Below are 9,134 nucleotides of genomic sequence, written 5' to 3'. Positions count from 1 at the left end.
TCATGAAAGATGCGTAATTCAATATTCAAAATTTTAAATTATGTGCTCAGCACTACCATTCTCGTATTTTCTTCTTTTATATCTACTTAATTTTCCAACATTTCCAAACCTTAGGGTATGGCACCCTAATAAAATTCTTGTTTTAAGTCTTTTAAAAATATTTTTCTTTGTTATTATGATTTTTAAATAAAAATATAATCATTACTATATTTTGATAATATTAATTAATTTTAGTGTCTAAAAAATTTATTTAGAAAATTTTCATTGGTTCTATAATTTCATCTCTTTACGAGAAACTCCCTCTACAACTTCAATTTATTACCAACCTCTATATATGATTCATTACTACTAATTATTGGATAAAAATGATTTTAAGATTTTTCTCAAACAAAAACACTTTAATTATCTAAAACTTTAACTTTAATTATATATATGTTTCATATATTAGTGCAAGTAAATGGGTAAATAAGTATGGATACAATTGTAAAAAAATTTGAAAACCTTAATTTTGCTGAAAGTTATAGGCAAACATAGTTGAGGTGATTGTTATTAATTGTGGTTGTGATATAGTTGAATAGACATAAAAATTTTTATTGCAATCAGTATTGTGCTTACAAACTGAGTCCGTCTTTACGTGAACCAAACATAAGCAATATATGTGTTGAGCATATTTAATGATTATTTTAACGAATTAGACTAAAGAGTCAGAAGAATTGAAGCAGCCGCAAACCTATTGTTCTGTTTTCAAAAGCAAAGAGTTATATCTTTGAAAAAGACTCATTGACGTATAGCAGTCCTTGTAATTCTTTAACATTCTAACAATATACTATTCTGAAATAGACATTAATTAGATTTTTTTTATTTCATTCAATTTCATAAGTGTACTTACTTTCACCAAAAAATTTCATCTGACTGAATTTTTTAATTATTTTCTGTTTTATGACAATGAAGCGAACACGATTTCACGTCCTCAATCCCTATTCACGCGGTGTTCATATTTCTGAACCCACTAATGGTTGACCTTATACAAGTGGAGTATCAAAACAAGACGACGTCGCCTTTCGAAACACACGCTCCAAACATGTGGATATTCTTCGTGGCAACGTGTATCCACTGCTTAGGGCTTGCCTTTGAGATGAAAGTTCAGAACTACAGAAAAGTTTTCAGCAAATTTGTTCTCTTCTCAGGGGCTCTTTCATCGATCTCACTGGCGTCTGTTTTTCTCCCAGACCTGATTGGGTGGATTTGCCTTAGTTTGTGGACTATTTTTCCATTTTCAGTAGGGTTTCCATTGATTATTTCTGTTTTCAATCGACTTTACTCCAAAGCTAGGGATGCAATGGGTCATGTTTGCAAGAGAACTGTTGAGATAATCAAGTGCATCAGCCAACAAAAGATTTGCCTGCCCAAGTAATTAAATAGTTAACATATATTAAATACAGTTTAAATGCACTATTTTAGATTATTTTGATATCATTCTCTTATTAAAATAATAGAGGTTAATAAAAGTATTTAAGATAAAACTCTAATTTTAACTAGAGAACAACACAAGAAAGTATTTAAATTGAAGTAACTCACTTTTATCCATTTATAATTTGGTCCTAAAATGTCGTAGCTAGTCTTTTTTTTTTTTTTTTTTAAACTCTTGCAACGCTTATTTATATAAATCAGTCCTAAAGATATCATCTTACTCACAGGTTTAAGTAATTGTTAACCTATAAACAATTTCATACATCTCTCAAAAAGACTGATTTGTAAAACAAAAATAAAAAATAAAAAATAAAGCAAATTAATGTAACGCAAATTACTATTCGTAATTGGTTTATTCATCCTAAACTTTCAATTTTGTAATGTCATGCTACATTTAGCAGTAAGCTATTTCAAGTGAATCGGCAAGTTTTTCTCTATTGTGTTGTTCGATTTAATTACTTTTAAAACCTTATGATGTGGATTCCTAAGCTGTGTTGCTGGCCATAGTCATGCTTATATTTTCAACCCATCTGTATAATTTTTTATACGAGTTGAACGATATTAGATGTTCAAGTTTGACCTGTATGAATGTGAAAGAAAATAATTAATACTACGCGTACGTCTCTACTATTCAGTTATCGGGGCTGATTTTTATATTTCTGTTCTGATTCGTTGTCACGATGTACCTTTTGTAATAAAATTTCCTAGCTTATTGAAAACATATCTAGAACTCAATAATTATTATCTTATACTGCGCGTGTCACATATATATGTACACACACACGTATATATGTTTGTATATGATAAGCCAAAAAACAAAATAAATTAATGACATTAATAAATGGAGGTGATACTCAAACTCATTTCAATAATGGTAAATATAAGAGTATGAATTGAAATGATATAAAATAATCAAGGTTCATTCCTAAAATACATTATAATTAAGGGTTTAATTTTGAAACAAATTAGAATTTTTAATTTTTATGATAAGATGGCATGCTTTAATCCATAGAAGATTTTATAATAATTCAAAAACAAATAATCATTTTATTTAGTCCTTATTTTAACAAATGCTTTAATCCATATTTTAAGTTTTAGGAATTCTTTAGAAAAATTTATAAATAACATATGAAAATAATTTATGGATATCGTATGTTATTTTGGACTTATTTTGATAAGTTTTTTTTAATATTTTTATTAAAATAAATTATTTTCAACTTATACTGATAATTTTATAGTTAAATGACCTAAATTTTTATTGAAAAAAATTAATGAACACGCGCTCAAATATACTGTATATATTCAACCCCAAACGCATTCTTATATTATAAATTGATTTAAGAACTTGTTGTAAATTCATTGGGTTCACTTTGTACAAAGCAAGATTAATTCTGACGTCAAACGAAGGAAAAATTAAGTTATGCAAGGTGATTGATTTGTTTTTTTATCGTTAGCGTTTAAAAAAAAGAAAAAGGGGGATGGAAAATATTTTCAGCAAAGATGAATTATATAACAAAAGTACTTTTATAAAAATTGCATCATACTTAAATATTCAAGTTCAAAATTACTATTAAAATTTATATTGACGGTTTAAACTTTTATTATATATTAACAGTTTCAATGGCTTAATATTATAGTTTACGATTCACAAGGTCTCTTCTTTATTATTGAGACGTGTGTAGCTTCATAAATTGTATCGAACTCTTAAAAGAACGAGCTTTATTTAAATACTTAAAACTGTGGCTGACAGTGATTTTGATATCGCATAACTAAATAAAATTTAAACGTATAAGGCGTATGGGAAGTGTATGTTATGTGAAAGTTTACCTAATCGTTAATCATGTGTTTGGGATGAAACATTTCTATCATCAAGGTGCTGATAGGGAAAACCAGGTTGACTAAAATGATTTCTATATTTTGTTTTCGTAAATGCACGACGACGTGTGCAGACTTAATTATTTCATCAACACTTATCTGTAACAAGTGTGGCCGCCAAATGAAGTTATTGGTCATTGTCTAATAATAGTTTGGTTAATTTGCCTGAAGAGAAGGTATGCCATCAATTTAAAAGCACCCTTTTCCAATTATTAAATTTGTCAGAAAATGTTAAAAAGCTTTTCAGGAACTTTAAATTAAGATTGTTAAATGTTTGATGTGAAAATTTTCAAAATATACTCAGAAAATTAATATTTTTGAAAAATTAGTACTATATTATGCTCATAAGATGTAATTAATAAATATGTTAAAAATTTTCATACATCATCTAATAATATATATGATCATAGTACCATTATGTATTGAAGGTAAGTTATGTAATATATTTAAATTTTTGGGTTTAGTTACTATCTAATTGAATGTCTATTTTGATTTATCAAAAGGTCACTTTAATGACTAAGGAATAGTCATATATTCAATATCTTACTTGGAAGGTTGTTTTCAAGGTTTTTTTTTTTTTTTTCTTTAATAATATTATCTTTTGATTTTTTTTTATTAAGTCACGTGTGAATATCAAATCAGCACATCGAGCAAGAGTGTGTTGAGATATTTTACGTTAAGCGAAAATACAAATTTAGTATACGAATTCATTGACTTGTTAAATTAAACTGTTTGTTAATATGTTTTTGAGAATGATAACATTTCCATTGTTTTTTTAAAGCATAGAAAATGATACTAACACATTCTTTCTATCTTACTTTCTCTTATTTTCTTCATTCGGTTTAGGTGGATTTGGTATCCTAAATCCCAACAATTAAAAAGTAGTGAAGTCTAAATTTTTTCTTCCACATCAATTTTAGATCATGGAACCTCAATATATACTGCAATCATCCCCGAAGATTTGCAGCATTGACTTATGATTTCATGGTAACAACACATTGACTGGCACAAAGTACCATATCTTTGACCAATTCCTTATTCAGTCCAAACGGTTTCAACATTACTTTACAATCGTTTCCAATCTTTGACTCACCCACCTACATATTTCTGCAACAATTAATGAAGACATATTCGCCATCTTTGTTTTACTTTAGTGTTAGGTATTGAAGATTGGAGTGAAAGAGACCGCAAAGTGCTTCTGCATGTGCCACACACGCTTAGCCAAAGAAATTTTACGTCTGAGATAACTTGGTGACGAATTTGGCGAAAGCAATGGAAATGTCCTAATACATTTAATAATATTTAATATATTTCAATCAGTAATCTGTAAAAAAGGATTTTTTTACCAAAATTTTGAAATTTGTATTTTCATATTTGAACGTGCACTAAAAAGACTTCTAATATTATTTTTGTTTGAGATTTAACTTTGTTTAAAAGTATTATTTTTCAAGTGATATTAGATTGAAAAAAATATGGTACCTGATAAGCATTGTTTAAGAAATATCTAAAGTAGTATATTCTTTAGAAAGTGTTATTTAAGTAATTTTTTTGTTCCTTTTAAAACTTCAATAATTCCGCCGCGTTCAAAAGAAGCATTTAGACTCGAGACTCAACCAACCACACTTAGATCACAAACGTGATCAATCTAACTTAAAAGTCACATTAGACTAATTTTCTTAGTTCAACATGTAACACAAAAAACAAAACATATCAGGAACCACAATGCTCAATTAAATATCCCACCATAAATGCAAGCGCTTTTACAAAATCCAATGTAGATATCGATGAAAATTATAGTAAAGCAGCTTGTGGCTTTTAAACCATCATTACAACCAAGAATGTGAAAAGCAAAAAGGAATTTTCAGCTTTTAACTAGAACAGTACTTTGAAGAATAAACACTCATTCTCACATTGAACTCTGGGTAGGCTTATCTTTCCACATATTGTATGAGAAATGCATATACTGATTTATCTTTCTCCATGTTAAGTCACTCCCATGCACTTCAATCTTTGCAGGTTTTACACTACTTATAAATCCACTAGGTTTCTCTTTTCACACTCACTACTCATCAAATTTTTTTTAGTTAACTATTCTAGAAAGTTATTTAGAGGCAAATATCTCATCACCATAAAATCAATATCCACCCATCTATTCTAGAAAGTTATTTAGAGATAAATATCTCATCACTATCTCACTATTAACTAAGCTATATAAATCTTATTTCAATCATAAGTCGTCTATTCGTCTATTCACTTCAGATGAATCACTCACTATAATAGAAAATATATTAGAAAACTGTTTTGCATTATTCTAAAAAGCAGTTCAAACTAATCTAATAAACATCACTATCCAAAATTAATGTCACTTAGAGAACGGTTCATATATCTGCTCTCCAAAAAATGAATATGAATAGCAAATATGAAATTTGAAATTTCATTTTGAAATCTGTATGTGACATTCAAAATATTTTCATTTTTATCACAAATAAAAATTGGTTCTTTGTCTTGCATGTTGAAATTCAAGTTTGTATGTTGTGTTAATCAAATAATCTACATTTGCATGAACTATAACAACCTTAATTTCTTATTCAATTTATATAATAATTTATGATGAGCTAAAGAAAATAAAAATAAATTTCTTGTACATGTAGTATAAAAATGTGATAAAATTAAAACTTTCTTATAAATGAGTCAACTTGCAACTAAAAAAAATACAAAGGTATTAGAAATAACAAAAGATAAATTGTATCTTAATAATTAAATTTACACTGAAGTAATAAAGAAATGTACATATACTGAATTTCATTTACATGCAAAAGTTTAATATTTACATACTATTATCAAAATATACATTAGGACTTATTTTACATAATTACAATATAAAAAATAGTCCAAGTCCTAAAGAGCAACTAAGGGGCCCTATATTAGGGTTGATAGATCAAATGAAATTAGGGTTGATTTCACCTATTTCTTAATTGCAAAACTAGATGTGATCTAAATTTCTAAGTCCATTTTTCTTATGTGTAAATCAATCAAACATTGCATTAGGTATCAAAAGTTAAGAGATCACAAGATTATGGGTGCTTATTCCTAAGATATGAATAACCTTGACATTCAATTCAAATATGAGAAATTAACTCAACTTCCATTGATGAAAATTCATCAAGTTCAATTCAATTGAATGGTTAATCCAAAAATTGCATTAAGAAAAGAATTGAATGTTCAATACAATCAAACATCTAGAACTCAGATCCATAATAAATTCACAATTTTAAAATAGGATCTATCAACCTCTAACAAAAAATAAATTAGAACAACATTACAAAAGAAGGAAAGAAAGAAAGAGTAGAGAAAAAGTTGAAGATGAGCTCCATGAATCTAATGCCTAGCTTGATTCTTCAAGATTTAAGCCTTAGAATTCACCCTCAATCATCTTTCTTTAACCTCTAAGAATGTGAAAAAGAAAAAAAAATGAAAAAATATCCTAAAAAATCTAAGTTTCTGATTATTTATAAGTTTCTCCCTGTTAAGGATTTATCAAGTATACCAAATTTTTGATGTAATATAAAAAGTTGTCGTGTCCACAAAGAATGTTGACATTCTAGTAATTTCAGTTATCCAAATTAAAAATAACAAACACCTAAGCATTCATAAATTGACAACTAAGGTTGCTTGGTTTTTAACTAGTTGAATGCATAAAAGTAAAGATAAGATGACATAATGCAGAGTTACTACAATAATAAAATGTAAGGATTCGATTTCATCTATCACTAATTTCGTATTTTAGTCATAATATAGTTTGAATAAAAACCAAGGTTATATGATGCACTCTCATTACATTCATTCGTTAAATTTCTCTCACCTAAGATTCTAAGATATATTTATTGCGTGATAATTCCTTATCTAAACAACAAACAATCCAGTATTAATAGCAAGAGTTATTTCACATACAATAGATTAAAATCTATTCCTAGAGTTTCAACCTAATGTGAGAGTTTATCCCAACTAGGTCCCAAGGTTATTTTCCAACTCACCCTAAGTTTCCGGTTTATAAATCATTCCTCGTACAATAAAAGTAAGCATTAATATCAAAATAAACACACCCAACTCATGAAAAATGAACAAACTATATTAATGAACCAAAATACTAAAAAATTTAAGATTACATCCAATCTTTTATGAAATTCTAGCCCTCAATGTGCAAAACAATAAGGAAATACATGGAAAAGATATAGAAATTAATTCCCCAATGATGTAGCTACTTTCCCACACTTTCCTTTTTTTTTTTCCGCATTTCTCCTCTCAATTAGGTTACTACAATCTCCCATTTTCATGTTGGAGCTCTTCTAATTTAGGGCAATTAATGAAATCTCACTTAAACGAGCCATTTCTCACTGAAGCGAGATCCACACAGAAGCGCTTTGGCAGTTCTAGACGAGTTCCCTAAGGTGAGCTTCTCTCCTCGCTCAGGTGAGATTGAGGCAAAATGCACACCCTACAGCTCAAGGTTCTCGCTTAGGTGAACCATGTCTCGCTTAAGCGAGACTTGAAGGTTTTGCGGACTTTGATTCTCTTATCTTCACTCTTTATTTCATTATGCCTTGCCCTTAATATTTAACACAAGAAAAGAGGATCAAATGCCTTCATATAATTACACATCTAAGGCAAATAACTACTAAATTTAAGTGGCTAGACTTTAATTGGTATGGATTGTAAATTGCATGAAATTAAAGGAAAATTTAAGTATAAACTAATGAAAAAGGAATCAAATAAGTGCCAAAATATACACCAAAAACTACTACAAATAGCACTTATCACTCGTGCTTCTGGTGTGATCACGTTTAGTGGAAAAAGTGATCACACACATGGTTTCCTAAAGAACACAATCTCTAGAACAACCACTCTTGGCTAGGAAAGTAACTAAGCGTATGTTCAATTCCACAAATAAGCTTGTGCGTAGCCATTTTTACTCCTGAAAATGTCTACGTGCATGGCCTTTCTTTCAAATGACCTTTCGAGCAGTCACTCTTGGCTTGAAAGTGTTTACGCGCACTGTTTTTCTTTCCAAAAACCCTTCAAAGTGGCTACTTTCATCCCTAAAAGTGGTCACGCACATTACATTCTTCCAAGTAAGCTCTGTAGTTGTCACTTTTGATCCCAAAAGTGATCATGTGCACCGTGCACTTCCTCTAAAAACCTACAAAATGATTACTTTTGGCTCTAAAAGTAACGATGAGCTTCAAGAGTCAGATCTTCATCTATCTAAGAATCATTTTTTCTCATCAAACATGCCTACTTCAAATGATGAAAATGAAATAGATGATTTATATGCCACACAACATGATCATGAAGAAAGGATATGAAAAATAACTAAAAATGACATATTACAAGTTATTTGTTTATATTATCTTATATTGTTAAAAAAAATTACATTGATATTTTTTATGTATATGAATTGTTTTTCTAACATTTTTTTCTTATCTATATTACTATGACTGATCTATCTTTATAGAGAAAGGGTAGACGTGTCACCTAACTAAGTGATTTGACTCTTAGTCATATTGGTGAGTAGAGGATCCCAATTTAGTTTGATAACTCTACGGGAAATGTTTTACGACCAAATTAGACAAAGTTTAAGAGTTATGTTGCACTTCTTAGACGTGGCAAGGTTAGTAATCTGACCAAGGATTAGGATGAAGTAGAGAAGCATGTTAAGGATCAAATTTAGCAAAAGCATTATGGTATTGCAATCCATCAAACTTTTTATTTTATTTTATTTCTTTAATAAA

Source organism: Abrus precatorius, unplaced genomic scaffold (assembly GCF_003935025.1).
Source record: "Abrus precatorius isolate BTA unplaced genomic scaffold, Abrus_2018 Scaffold9, whole genome shotgun sequence".
NCBI classification, from domain to species: domain Eukaryota; kingdom Viridiplantae; phylum Streptophyta; class Magnoliopsida; order Fabales; family Fabaceae; genus Abrus; species Abrus precatorius.
This window is presented reverse-complemented; position numbering follows the sequence as displayed.